Source organism: Cavia porcellus, unplaced genomic scaffold (assembly GCF_034190915.1).
Source record: "Cavia porcellus strain 051 isolate PalLab524CR breed Dunkin Hartley unplaced genomic scaffold, mCavPor4.1 scaffold_1, whole genome shotgun sequence".
Taxonomy (NCBI): domain Eukaryota; kingdom Metazoa; phylum Chordata; class Mammalia; order Rodentia; family Caviidae; genus Cavia; species Cavia porcellus.
The window spans coordinates 178,435,009-178,449,557 of record NW_026947484.1 but is presented as its reverse complement, the minus strand read 5'-3'; the positions used below and the strand labels follow the sequence as shown (position 1 = coordinate 178,449,557).

The 14,549-nt window shown below is 45.0% G+C and overlaps 1 protein-coding gene and 1 non-coding gene across 8 annotated transcripts in view; one reads left to right on the top strand and one right to left on the bottom strand.

The window, feature by feature from the left end:
• Positions 1-14,549, top strand: part of Palm2akap2 (PALM2 and AKAP2 fusion) — a 461,803-nt gene that overhangs the window by 292,186 nt on the left and 155,068 nt on the right. The gene's annotated exons all lie outside the window — the stretch shown is intronic.
• On the bottom strand, positions 974-1,078 carry LOC111755212 (small nucleolar RNA U13). The gene has a single exon (XR_002789784.1). It is a non-coding gene; the product is annotated as a small nucleolar RNA U13 (small nucleolar RNA).

Below are 14,549 nucleotides of genomic sequence, written 5' to 3'. Positions count from 1 at the left end.
CGAAGCACGCCACTCTCATTTCCCTAGGAGGTTTTCATTTTAGTGGCATGGGGATAAAAGAAGAAGGAAAGAAATCCCCTGCCGTGGTTTGCAAAGTGGGCCGTGAATAGTAAGAAAAACCACCTTATAACACAGCTCTCCCAGGACCCGGCGCTGTAAGCACGGCCAAGTAACATAGCAGGTAACTGCTTGTCAGAAACAGGGGCAAGTGCACTGTGAGACAGCTGCTTCTCAGAGCGGTGCAGCCCCGGAGATAGCAGGCACAGCCACGGACGGTCGCTCTTGGGGTGCATGTGTCCTGAAACGTGAGCATGTATGTCCCTGGCCAAGCTCACCTGTCCTGTCTCTGGCCAAATGTCGTATCTCTGAGGATACGGTCACACACTTCCTTGGATATTGTAGAAAACAGCACAAAGCTGAGTGACCCACACACCCACCTTTATGTGTATGTATATAGTTATATTAAGATTCTATGAAAAAGATGCCAACAAAATATACATATGAAAAGGGCAGGAGGTCTATCTCATGGTAGATTTCCTGCAGAGTATGCACAAAACCCAGGTTCAATGCCTAATACCATCACTACCTGTTAAAGAAAAATAGGAAGGCTTACATTATGAGGGATTGGCTCACTTTATCATGGAGACTGGGAAATCCCTGAGTCTGCTGTCCACCAGTGAGAGACCCGAGAAGGTCAGCATATGTTTCCATCCACGCCTTTGGCCAGAACCAGCAAGCCTGAGTTCCAGCCAGGGTCCAGAGGTCCAAGAGCCAAGAGCACCAGGAGAAGACGGATGTCCTGGCTCAAGCAGAGACAGCAGGCTGGCCCATCCTCTGGCCTTTTGTTTATTCCTCAGCCCACTGGACATTACCTGCCCACATTGGTCAGGACAGATCTTTACTCAGTCCACCGATATAAGCACTCATCTCTTGAGATACCATAACAGCACATCCAGAAAAAAGGCTTTTTAAATGTCAGACAGGGAAGGTACCAGTGTTGTAGCAGGATTTGAAGGAAGCACATTGGACGCACATGGCACAAACACCCAGTGATTACGTTCACGAATTGAAGTTTGCTTTTCAGAGGAGGTCTAGCTCTGTGGGCCAGGCTGTCCTTGAATTCACTGTGTAAGTCCAGTTGGGGCTGAACTTGGAGTGCTCCTGCCTCAGTCTTCTGAGTGCTGGGATTACAGAGGTGTGCCACCACGCCTGGCCAGAAAAAGCTGCTTTACCAGCTATGTGGGTGTGCCTCAGCCCATTCTAGCTGATAGTTAACAGTAACAGTCACTGTATGTGTGCATCTGAGTACTTTCCTTACCTGTGTGCTACTGATGAATGCCAGTGTGCTTTGAGGGTATACACCCTTAGAAGTCCTGTCTTCAGCTGGGCATGGTGGTGCACGCCTTTAATGTCAGCGCAAGGGAGGCTGAGGCAGGAGGATCAGTGTAAGTTCAAGGCCAATGTGGGCTACATAATACATTTAAGTCCAGCCTGAATTACACAGGGAGACTCTGTCTCAAAAAACTGAAAAATGAGGGGGCTGGGGATTTAGCTCAGCGGCATAAGCGCCTGCCTTGAAAGCAGGCAGTCGTGAGTTCGATCCCCGGTACCAATAAAAAAGAAAAAGACCAAAAAAAAAAAAAAAAAAAAGATTAAAAAACTGAAAAATGTTCTGTCTCAGAGAGGAGCCCCTTCCTGGAGAGAGGAGCATGCTGACAGAGCCGCAGGCCATGGACAGGGAGCCCACATAAAAGTGTGCCTCTAGCCTCTGTGACACTTTGTACCGTACTTACCACCTCATTTCATCTTCCCAGCAGCTCTATAGGTGGTATGATTATTCATCCCAATTTGCCGTTGAGGAAACAGGCATAAAAGAAGCATTCTGAAGATTAAACACCTAGGGAAGATAGAGCTAGGTTTCATATGCAGTCTGAGGACTTTGATAGAGAAGGAAGCATGGCTCAGCCCTGGGAAACCACCAAAGAGGAAATGACCGTAAGGTTTTGAAGGATGAAGAGAAGTTTGTTAAACAGAAAGAATAAATATAGGCTGCTGTACTAAGTGTTTCAGAAAAGTGTGTCTTCCTGGAGAGGTCATCTCTGCCTTTCCTAAACCCAGGAGCTTCCCTGGAATCAGAACAGCAGCAAAATGTTATAAGTAACCAACATTTATTGATACCTTTCCCTCTAAGTACTTTATCTCATTAAGTCTTCAAATCAACCTGTGAACTGGGGACTACTCATTTGTGTTTTACAGATGAGGAGTCCTAAGGTCAAAAGGGTGAAGTAACTTGGCAAAGCCATATGAACAATCAATGGCTAAATCGAGATGTTAGCTTAAAATGCAACTCTACTGGCACTGTGCATGCAGTAGTTCATGCACAACCCAAGAACCGGGTGTCAGGACTGTGGGCTCAGCCAGAGCACTGTTAAGTACTTTTCAAACTTCCTAATGCAGTCATTCACCGGAAGAGCTTGTCAAACACCAGAGTCCTAGCGCCTCTAGAAGCACAGGTCCTTATTGTATAGGTCTAATGAGCTAAGAAACTAAGATCTTCCCAGACAGTGGTGCTGCCTCCAGCCCAAAGACCAGATGGTGAGAACCAGCACATCTGCTTGACTCTCAGCAGTAACCACACCGGACCACTCACCTGTGCAGACCTCCAGGAGACAGCTGACGGACAGGGCTTCTTCCTCCACCAACCCACCAAAGAGCCTCCACTCCTCTGCCTGTCTTTTCTCTGGCCCTTGCCTTGATTTTCTTTATCATTGAGACTCTCACTGCTATGATGTGGACTTTAACTACTTTTCCCATGCTGGGGTTTCTTAGGAATCAGGCGGTCCCATGCCCATGTCCCACACTTCTAGGTTTCCTAGAGTGACTCACACTCCCACTGTCAACGTGAGGCAGGTGCAGATGGATCACATGTTTCCTGCTGGCTTATCGGGCTCCGCAGCAGACTCATTACGTTAAATAGCAATTTGTTCCACGTATTTAGTCAGGAGCCTTTGGTTGCAAGTGACAAAACCCAATTTGAACTGGTCTGGGAAGATTGGGCAGTTAATTGACTCACATATCCTGTCCACAGGAAGGGCAAGGGTGCAGCTGGGCTGCAGCTGTGACTCCCTAGGAATTCTCAGGCCACTGAGACTCCTCACCCCCTGCCTCTTCCCCACGGTGAGTGAGCCTCACCCTTTCACTCGGACTTTCCCCACCAGCCAGGACATGACTGCCTGCAACTCCGTGGCTGTCCGTTTCCACCTCAAATGAAGGCCATGGAGAGATTCTGGAGAAGGGCTCTGTGTGTCCCACCCTCTGCAATCATCCATCCTAGATCAGAACCCTTACCCCTTCCAGATATTCCCCAGTATCCAGCGCAGAATGGGGTGGGAAGGGGTTATAGAGACATTAGCCTTCCCTCAAACTGTAGCTCTGGAATGCATGAAGCAGCGGTTTCCAGAAAGCCAAAGAGGAGACTCTGGCAGGCAAATAAAGGCTGGAGAGGAGTGGGCGAATGAATGGGTAGATGCGCAGCCTGCTGTGGCAGGTACTGCGCTGCTGTCTGGAGAAGGCAGAGAGAAGGGAAATCTCAGCCCTCTTGCAGCTCTCAGTCTAGCACGAAGGCAGAGACTTGCCATAGATATCAGCAGGGCTGGCCCCATCGTGGTGTCCTCAGATGGAGCTGCCTGCTCTCCTGAGCCTTGGTTTCCAACCTTGTCCACTTGAGGGTAAGATGACCTTCGAAAACTTACTAAACTGCTCCAATTATTTTCTATAAAGGTTCTTTCTCAAGGTGACCTGGAGCATCAAGAGAGAAAACTTATGGAAGTGCTGTGCAGAGTGCTCTGTGTCCCACACGGCGGAGGACAGCTGCACACTCAGCTGCTTAGGAGGCTGAGGTGGGGAGATGGCATGTTTGAGGCCAGTCTGGCTGTATAGTGAGTTCAAGCGCTGCCTGAACTGCATAGCAAGACCAGGGCTCCAAAAAAAAAATTGTCAAAAGAAAAGGAGGAAGGAAGGGTAAAAAAAGGAAGAAAGAAAGGGAGGAAGGAATGGGCTCTGCATATTTATTTTGGAAACTGAGGCTTAGCAGGGCTAAATAACTTGCCCAGTCCTCATAAAAGCCAGCTAGGATTCAGCTTTGTTTTGCATGTGATGGGCTCTGAGCTGCACATGCTTGACTTCCCAAAGCCCCGGCCTCCAACCAGCATAAGTCTTCTGCAAAGGGACACTGTGACTGCCCAGGCCACCTGGTAAAATGCAGGCTCATAGGTCTCACTGCAGGTGTACTGAATTGCAAGATTAAGGGCTGGGACCCTGTATTTCAATGGACTCCTCAGATGCCACCGATGGCAAAAACCAGGCTGTTTGACTACAGGGTGAAAGCCACCGTTCTCCTTGGTTATCTTCATCTCTGTCACTGCAGTAGTGACTTAGCATCTGCATGCACCTCTGTAATATCCAAATATAACTTGATTTAATTGACAGGAAAGACCTCATGGTGGTTAGGAATCTAGTTTTAGCAGTAAGATGCTTGAGATCCATTTCCAACTTCGATGCTCGCTAGCTACGTGATCTGTGCCTGTTTCTTTCTATATAAAATGAGGATGGGCTTGGCATCCCACCTGTTTTAGCCCTAAAGGCTTAGTGTATGTGAAGGACCTAAAACAGTGCCTGTTGTGGAGTAGATGCTAATAAATCTTCGCATATTTGCAAGTGAAGAAACTTAGAAAAGACTTACTTGAGACATCATCGTAAATAGCCAAACCACAATCCAGACTCAGGCTTCTGACTTCCAGAAACTAAATCTTAGCTTGTCTTTCAGAGTCGCTTAACATTTGAAGAACCTTGTACCCTGCAATGAATGACACAGTGTTTGGCACTTCCTGGTGTCTGCAGGGTGCTGCAGGAGAAGCCAAATGGATTTTTTTTTTTTTTGTCTTTTTCCTTTTTTTTTTTTTTATCGGTAAGGGATCGAACTCATGACTGCCTGCTTGCAAGGCAGGCGCTTATGCCGCTGAGCTAAATCCCCAGCCCCCTACCAAATGGATATTACTGGCCACAGTTAAATAGCACTGGCATGAACTCAAAGGGTTGAGAGGGTGGAGGTGTGGCAGAGGGAATGCAGCTTCACGTGGTGGGAGCTGCCAGGGACTGGGCCAGGGGCAGACACTAAGCCTGGCTGGGCTGCTCAGCTGGTTCACATCAGCCACAAAGCCATACCCTGTATTTAGGGACCGAATGGAACAATGCGGTCGGACAGTCAGTGCTGAGCCCAGGAGAAACCCACTGTTGCTAAGAGACTCAAAGTTCAGGCTGAAACCGGGCACTGTGAGCTTCTGGATATGAACATCCCCCACGAGGTGTTTTGCAGAACATTATCAGTCAGGGTGCCCGGCAGCATCAAGGAAATAATTTATACAAAAAATACAGCTGTTGAGATACAAATTTATTGAATAAATCACCATAACTAATGTCTTTTCTCAGTATTAGGAGGTGAAGGATTATCAGGAACAAATAATTCTGATGGGATGCTAAAAATTCACCTACAATATGTATGACATTTTTCTTTTTTAGCCTTGAGCACTTTGTGGCGCTCAATTCTCCAGTGCCTTTGAGATTCTTACTCTGTATATTTTTAGTGATACCACTGGGGGAGCTAAAATAAATTAGCATTCTGAAGGATACGTCCAGTCTCTGAAATGGATCATTAAATGACAAATATATTCCTGAAAATCTCCTCGTCTGTCTAATCACTGCAAATCTAACATTTATTTCTGTGAAAAACTGACCTTTTAAAAGTGGTGCAAAGGGAGGGATGTAGCTCAGGGACAGCATTTGTCTAGCTGGCACCAGACCCTACGTTCAGTCCCCAGCACTGCTCAATAAATACACACAGAGAGGGCTGATGATTGAAGGGTTGTGGGGAGAGTATCATGGAAGGGGGGCCTGCTTAGCATGTGTGAGATTCTGAATTTAATCCTCTCAAAAATCTCATTAAGAGCCAGGGATGGTGTCAGATTGGCTGTCATCAAGAACACAAAGAACATAAGTGCTGATGAGGATGTGGAGGAAAAGCTCTTCTACACTGCCAGTGGGGATGAAAATTAGCACAGACACTATGGAAATCGGTGTGGATGGCCCTCAGAAAACTAAACCATGTGATTCAGCTATATCATTCCTTGCATCCCCAAAGCAGTGAACATCAGCATGCTACAGGGACACCTGAATTGTCATGTTTATTATGGCACAGTTCACATTAGCCAAGATAGACAGACATCAGCAGATAATTGAATAAAGAAAATCATGGTACATATTTATAATGGAGTACTATTCAGCCATAAAGAAGAATGAAAATTTGTCATTTGCAGGAAAATGGTTGCAACTGGAGATCACCTTTTTAAGCAAAATCAGCCAGACTCAGAAAGACAAATACTGTGTGTTCCCCCTAATATGTGGACTCTGAAAAAAGATGACATGAAAGGAAATGGGAGAATATTATTGGACAAGAGGAAGGGAATGGGGAAGGAAGGGTATAAGGGATGTATAGGAGCAAAATATACATGCTCAAACATAGTACTTTGTAAAGCCAGTAGACCCTAATAATAGAAATTATTAAAGTGAGAAAGGAAAAGTTGGGCATGGAAAGAGCTGGGCTTGATGGTACACATCTGTAACCCTAGTGCTCAGGAGGCTGAGGCAGGATATGACACAGGTGGAATTTATACTTCCAAATTCCTTTGGAATTTATACTTCATAACTGTAGCAATTTTACAAATAACGTTTTAGAAACCAGGACACATTGGTATATTTCTGCGGAGGTGTTTGCTGTCTACCATGAAGCAAATGGGTTCACTCCCCCACTGTATGAAATGTGCCTAATTGTCTTCTAAAACTCACTTTGGTCTTCTTTTATTCTGCCATGTACCTCCCAGTTAATCTGTCCTCTTCCTCACCTCCCAGTGGTGATTCTTCATCTCATTCAAATGAAATGTGACACACACCCCCACCGCAATCCAGGCCTGCAAACAGTTAACTTTAGCAGGGGTTCAGAATGCCAACACAGCCAATGTTTAATAAAGCCTGCGTATAATATGATCTTGGAGTCAACGCTAAAGAAATTAAATGGCATAAAGTCGTGTGAAAGCTAGAGGTTAAAAATATATCTGATTAAATATTATTAAATGTGTTTTCTTGAATCATTTTGCTCTGGTTCATAACAAACCTTCCAATTTTAAAGTAATTTTCTTGGCCTCGATTTTCTGCTGTGTCTTAATTTAGCTGTCAGGGCTGTGAATAGAACTCAGTTTCACCAGTGACCCTTGAAAGGAATTCTGAGAAGAAAGAGCTGTAAGTGCCTCCTACAAAGATTCTTGAAAACGTTCCATCTACTATGAATTTGGTGGGTTTCCTTTATGTCCAGAATGTCCCCCTTCTGAACATTTCTCGGACATGTAGACATCCCTGAACAGTCTTCTCAGGACTGCAGCCGCCCTGACAGATTTCCTATTTCCCTTGTGTTTATGCCAATTAAAATAGCCCACAGGCTGTGCCTATGACATATTTTCAAAACTTCATTGCGTAAGAAACGTTGGTGCTTTCTCTTGTTCTATTTTTTCTTAGTCTTTTTTTCTTCACCTATCCCCAATTCTTCCCTTTTTCTTCTCTGAAGTCTCTGTGCTCGGGACTTTTTTTTGAAAAGGTCTCTCATGTACTTTGGTAATTGTAATAGGAAATTGCATCCTGGCGGAAATTCTAAATCATGGATATGGAATGACTATTTCTAGAAGCATTTCCTAAGTTGCATGCCTCTCCTCCTCAATAGACATTTCTCTGCCACTTATTTTGTGCCAGAAGTTCATATTTGTAGCTTGATGAGTCTGTTTTCTCAGAAACTTTTTATCTGGATGCTAGGAATTGCACTCAGGGCCTTGTACGTGCTGAGAAGTTACCACGAAAGCTGTGTCCATCCCAGCCCCTCAGAAGCTTAAAACTAAATATTCCAAGGTGAACAATCATTCATTAATTCCAGATGCATTTCCCAGTTTGTCAATAAATTAATTGTACTCTTTAGTATTTTATCTCCAGTGAATTAAAAAACCTCATTTAGATTCATTTAATATCGCAGCTGCAGAGAGTGTTTGTCTCTCTATTCATGATCTTGTGGGATTTGGGGTTATAGCCTAGGTCTGTTAAGTAAAATCTTCTATGCAAGATGTTAAATGTTTTTAAATGGGGAAAAGAGAGAGAGAGGCATTGTTGAGAGGTAAAGAATTTTAAATATGTTGGGACTTAAGGGTCTTAAGGACAGATAGATTCTGAAGCAAACAGATACACTTTGTGAACTGCCACTGCACTCTGGACCCTGGCCATCTGCCTTTATCGGAACACCAGGGCGTGTCCTGTCACCTGGCCCCAGTGAGTGGAGAGGCCAGCAGATGAGGTCGTCTGCATGCTGTTCATCACAAACATCCTCCAGCTCCAGACTGCGCTGCAGAAGCACTCACTGCTTCCTGGAAGTCCTCTGTCTGTCTCTCTCTCTGTCTCTGTCTCTCTCTCTGTCTCTCTCTGTCTCTCTCTCTGTCTCTGTCTCTCTGTCTCTGTCACTGTCTCTCTCTGTCTCTCTGTCTTTCTCTCTGTCAAGACGAAAAGTCTTCTTGTAAGCTGTTGCCCCTAGTATTTGTGCCCCCAAATTCCGTTGGCCTAGAGTACTCACATTCTTCAGAGTGAAAAAATTTAACTGGGTAACAGCAGAACGCTTTGCTCTCCCGTGTTCATCACTCCAAGTGCACCTGCTCCAGTATATTACTATTCTGGTGAGACGCTTTCACAGGGGTGCTTGCTGCTCTCAGAGATGACAACAAGAACTGGAGGCTCTGCTGGCCCCAGACTCAGCTGGCTATGTGGATGTCCCCCCAGAAGGACCCTGAAAGCTCCTGTTGCCAGTGTGACTTGCTCTATCCTTTCTTGTCCTAGGTGGTAAGCTGCCCTCACCACTAGCCATGTAAACACATAGTTCCATCTTGACATGCCTCCAAAAAGCCTCATCCTGCTCAAAGCACCAAACTTTCACTTCTGTTAACAATTGTTTCTTGGGGTTGGGGGTTTAGCTCAGCGGCATTAGCGCCTGCCTGTCAACTGCAAGGTCATGAGTTCAAAAAGAAAGAAAGAAAAAGAAAGCTAAAAGAATTGTTTCTTTCAAGTTTAGCATGGTGGCATATGCCTGTAATCCCAGCACTCAGGAATATTGCCTTAAGTTCAAGGCCAGCCTGGACTAAATAACAAGAACCTTCCCAAGAAGATTGTTTCTTTCAGTATTTACATAAAGGCTGAGCATGGTATTGCATGCCGGTAATCCCAGCACTCAGGATGCTGAGGCAGGAGGATCGCTGTGAGTTCAAGGCCAGCCTGGGCTACATAGTAAGACTTTTCTCAAGCACACACACACACACACACACACACACACACACACACACGCACACACACATGCAGTATTCACATAAGGGGGAAAATATGGTTGTTTCTCAAATTCTTATATGAGTAAAGGAAGGATTTAGGGGAAAACAAACTTATGACATCATCACTGTTTAATTCATGTCCCTCTCATGGGTTGGCTAGAATTTTTTAGAAGGGTGACACTGCAGTGTGTCAGCACAAGAGATTGGCATCATGTGCCCATAGAAATATTTTCTTTACATGAGGGTACCCCAGACTGACCCCAATTTAACCATGTGCCCATGTAAAGTCCTGGTTAAAACTCATGCACCAGATTCTCAGCCCCTGACGCAGGCTGGGGTCTGTAGCTCAGTGGTAGAGCACCTGCCTGGCATAGGTGAGGCCCCAGGCTCAAACTCTAGCACCACCAAAAGAAAAAAGTCCTCACTCAGGTGGAGTGGTACCTACCTGTCACCCCAGCACTCTGTGAGGCTGAGGCAAGTGGACTGCAAATTTGAGCCCAATGTGAACAACTTAGCAATATAGAGAGAACTTGTCTCAAAATTTAAATATTTTAAAAAGGGTGAGACGTAGCTCAGTGTGAAAGCCCTGGGTTCACTCTCCAGTGCCACCAAAAAATAAAATTAAAAAAAAAATCTTACTGCAACAGCTGCCTAAGGTGAAGAGTGTTGGCTTATATATCATTTGTCTGTCTAAATCTGTCTGTCTGTCTGTCTATCTATCAAAGGTAGAGTTGCTTTGTTCCATCTGGACCCATCTCCACAAGTCACTTTGATGTCACTTGGGTGTGGAGCTGATGACATTGGCAGAAATGGGAGGATTTGAAGAACACTTTGTTTTTTATTCGTTGTGAGATCAGCAGGAGCCCACTTAGAATCCTGTAATTTGATAACATTTTTACTCTTGGAGAAAGTCTAAGAAAACTACATTGACAGCCTTTCTCTGTATTTTCTAAATTTTCCCTCAACGCTGAGAAATTTGTTTTCAGCTCCTGTAGAGTTTTACTTTGGGCCAGTAGGACTTTTCTCTAAGGTCCAAGATAATGGGCTCCACTCTTCACCCCTGGTTCCAACTGCAGGAGGCTGGAAGTACCAATTTGAGGTGGAATTGACTCTGAGAAGAACAATCTTTTGTCCCTGGTTGAGAAAAAAAGCCAGGATATTTTTTAAAGCTTGACTTTCGACAACCTTCTCTCAGCAACTCAAATTTTGCTACTTCCTCTAAGAGCCTTCCAGCGTATGCTTAACCATGGCCATGCTTCCTTAAGATTATGAGTGAGGAGATGTCACTTTGGAGGAACATTGGAGGTAGAAACTGCTCTTAGTACCAGGGTATAGTCCATCCCAAAGCCCTGTTAGCTCACATCTGAAAGAGGAAACCCCGGGGTGTTTCATGCCCTGTACTTCTGGTGGCCACTGAAAAAGTAGCTACCAGTTCTGTGGTTTTTGGATACCTGGCTTTAAGAGGCACCGGGATGCCGCACAGTCTAGGAGCACAAAGAGAAGGCTCTGTTGGGACATGAATCCACAGAGAAATAATCGCATATTTGCCTCCAAAAGGCTGAGCTAGGACAAAATAGTTGCATGAAGTTAAAATTTTAGCTTAGTATGAAAACCGCATTCTGACATGAACTTTAAGCAGATAAAACAATTCTGCTGTTGTTTTTGTTTTGTTTTGCTTGCTTCCTTCTTTTCTTGGTTGTTATTTATCCCCTCACAGTTTTGGAAGCTAGAAGTTCAAACAACAACAACAACAAAAAGAAGTGTTTCTCAGGTCTCTGTCTCTGCAGGCCCCAGGGGTAGATTCTTCCTGATTTCTCAGCTTTTTATAATCACAGACACCGCTTGGCCCATGGCAGCTTCTAACCTCTGTGTCTCCCTCATAAGGCTTTCTTCCTGGGGTGTGCCCCTCTCTTTTCTTCGGGGTTAGGATTCACTTTAATTAGTGCATTTTGTAGGGGTGAGGACTTCAACACATCTTTTCGAGGACACATTTCAACCCCTAACAGGCCGCCTCTGTGGAAATGAATTCTTTATCTCAGGAAGTATGCAATTCAAATTTTGGTTTTCAAGATGCTTAAAGAAATTTAAGCAGTAAGTGGAGAATGCAGTTCAGTGGCTTCTAGCACCCTTTCTGATCCCAGTATTCCATAATGTTAAGAGTCCTGCTGCAGATAGATGCTCCACTCTCTGGTCTGGGTGAACTGTCACCTCAGCCCTGTTGTGGGATGAGATCCAAAGAGAAGGAGCCTCAACTGAGCGCCTGAGTAGGTTCTTGGTGCTTACCACAGAAGAAGTATTTCAGGCCTTGTCAGTATGAGGCAGATTGATTAGGCAGAGTTAGAAAGTAAAGGCAAATAGGAAAAGGATTCCAGCTCTGGAGGAGGCGTACTCTGACACAAAAGTTCAGACTGGCTGTCTCATAGAAGGACCAGGCCAGCATTTATGGCTTCACTGAGGATGACTAGGCTCCACTCAGATCATTATGTCAGTTCTGGTTTCCTAGCTCTAGAGGAGTCCTGATGGCTTGAGGGGCAACTCGGTTTTCCTGAGATCACTGCTTGTTTGGGTGCATCTGCGAGGCTCTGCTGCTCCTGGAATCCAAGGTGATTGTAGGTTTGGAGACTTCTAGGTGTTGCTCCAGGGGGTCTGGAAATGACTGTTGTAAAAAGCTGGCAGTTGGATGACCTCACAAACTCTGAAAATTATGTGGTTCTTATCTTGGTGTCTTCAGCAAAGGAGATGAGACTGACTAGATAAACTTAGGGCTCATAAACCTTGCATAGGACACTCCTAAAGTGATTAAAATCTGTGTGCAGAGCTGAGCAGGGGTCTGACCCAGACTTTTCCTTCCTGCCTGATTGCTTCATCCTCTTGAAAGGTTTTCCATCCTGTAGTACCTGTAGTACCATCCTGAGAAAAGTTCCCATTCCCCGGTGCTCTAAGGAAAGACCCAGAGGTGGCTCTCATTGGGCCAGTTTTGTACCTTATCTCTTAATTTGTCCCTGGGATTTTGACCAATTCTTGATGAAAAGAAAAACTGAGCCCTATATGAGTTGCATGGACTAGAAAAGGAGAAGGACTGCATCCAGGAGAGAAAGTGGGGTGCCATTAATATAATAGAGAGGAGACCAAGGACAGGAGCCACCATTATCTACTGCTTTCTGTCTCTGTCTCTGTCTCTGTCTCTCTCTTTCTCTTTCTCTCTCTCTCTCCACTCTCTCATTCACTGTCTCTCTGACTAGGCAGCCTTGTATCTGGTTTCCTCTCTTTTCTTTCCTTTCCTTTTAACTTGTTTCTTCTTAGGGCTGGCAAATACTGAACACTTTTTATAAGCAAGAAAGGCACCAAAAAAAAAAAAAAAAATGGAGCCAACCAAAGCTGAGTTCCTTGAGCCAATGAGGGGAAGGAAGAGGTAAGGAACTCACATTAATAATTTTTCCTGTCACATATCAAATCACCAGAGGGAGCTTAATGGCATTTTGAGTTGTGGGTGTCTTAAAAGTTTGCATCTGTGTCTGGGAAAGAGATAGATGAATTTGCACACACTGAAGGAGGATGACTTCAGGATGTGAATACTGCTGCTGAATTATGGATCTATCCCAAAAATCTGATCTGTCAGTGTCTATGTTTCAGCTTCCAGACTTTTGAACTGGGTCAAGCAAACTCCCAGAAGGACTTTTAAACTTGAAAACCATCTAGCCTGGCTGTTTCCCTTTGCACAGGCATTCTTGAGTTAAAAACATCACTGAGTAGTAAAACAATGTGAAGACTAATTTTTATCTTTTACCCATCTGTCTTCAGCACATGCAGTCTGTGCCAGCTCAAACACAAACCCTTGAAACAAACCAGCCACCTCCTCAGCCCCCAAATAACCTGCTAGGATGTTTAACATCCCAAACAAGGGCTTGAGCCCTGTCTCTGGAGTCTATCCTGGCTTTCTCCTGCCTCCCCATTCTCCACCACTTGTCCCACTCTGGCCATCTCTGTTTTCATTATCATCTGACTCCCCCACCACAGGCTTTGTGAGATGGCTCTCACCACTCACAGAGTCTCTCCCTCCAGATGAGGCCCTTTCCCCTGGCTCCCTGAGCCTGACGAGAACCTCTGATCTGGAGCCCCATGGTGGACCTGGTTCTATAAGTTGCCCACACCCACCCATTCATGTCAGGGGGTCTCCTGCCTTAGACCCTAACATAGTGGCACGCAGGTGTGCTTATATCCTGGCACCACTGTCACAACATACCATGGCATTTCTTCAAGCTTGAAGAGCTGTTGTTTATGAATTCGAGGTTGAGCATTACCCTGGGACCCTTCCTGAACCTTCCAGAAAGTTATTTTTACAACGTTCTATTTTAAAGGATTTTTTTTTTTTTTTTGTACCAGGGATCAAACTCACAACCTTGTGCTTGCGAGGCAAGCACTTACGGTGTTGAGTTAAATCCCAGGCCCCAACATTCTATTTTATAAGCTTCTATTTGAGTTCAGTTTGTTTTTTGAATGCCTGGGTAATCTTGTACAGTCACATGACACCACTGTACTGCCCTGCCACCCAGGAGGAAGAGAGGAAGCCCTAGAAGGACACTCAGAACTCAGGGCAGAAGTGTAACATCCTGGTCACCTACCTAAGGGAGGGCTTCCGTAATGAAGCAGAGGAGAGGACAGAACAGTACTGGAAATTGGGTTGTCCAAGGTTAAACTGTGGTCTGCCTGACAGCTCCTTGCCAGCTCCGTGAAGGTAGGGACCAAGTCTTTTGATGTGTGCCTCACCAACCCAAATTCTGTGCCTAGAATCCAACAGAAATACAAAGTATGCTGGGTGTGACAGTGCACACCTGTAATCCCAGAACTCAAGAAGCTGAGACAGGAGGATTACCATGGGTCTAGGGCCAGTCTGGGCTATAGTGATTTCAAGGTCAGCCTGAAAAATACAAACAAACTAACAAATGCAAAAGGCTTGGGTTGAGATGGGGCGTGGCGTGAACACAGCTATTTTTCCACAAAGCGATGGAATGTGATATGATCTGTAATCCCAGTTTAAGAGGTTGCAGCAGGAGGATGGTAAATTTGAGCCCAGTCTGAGCAACAATTTAA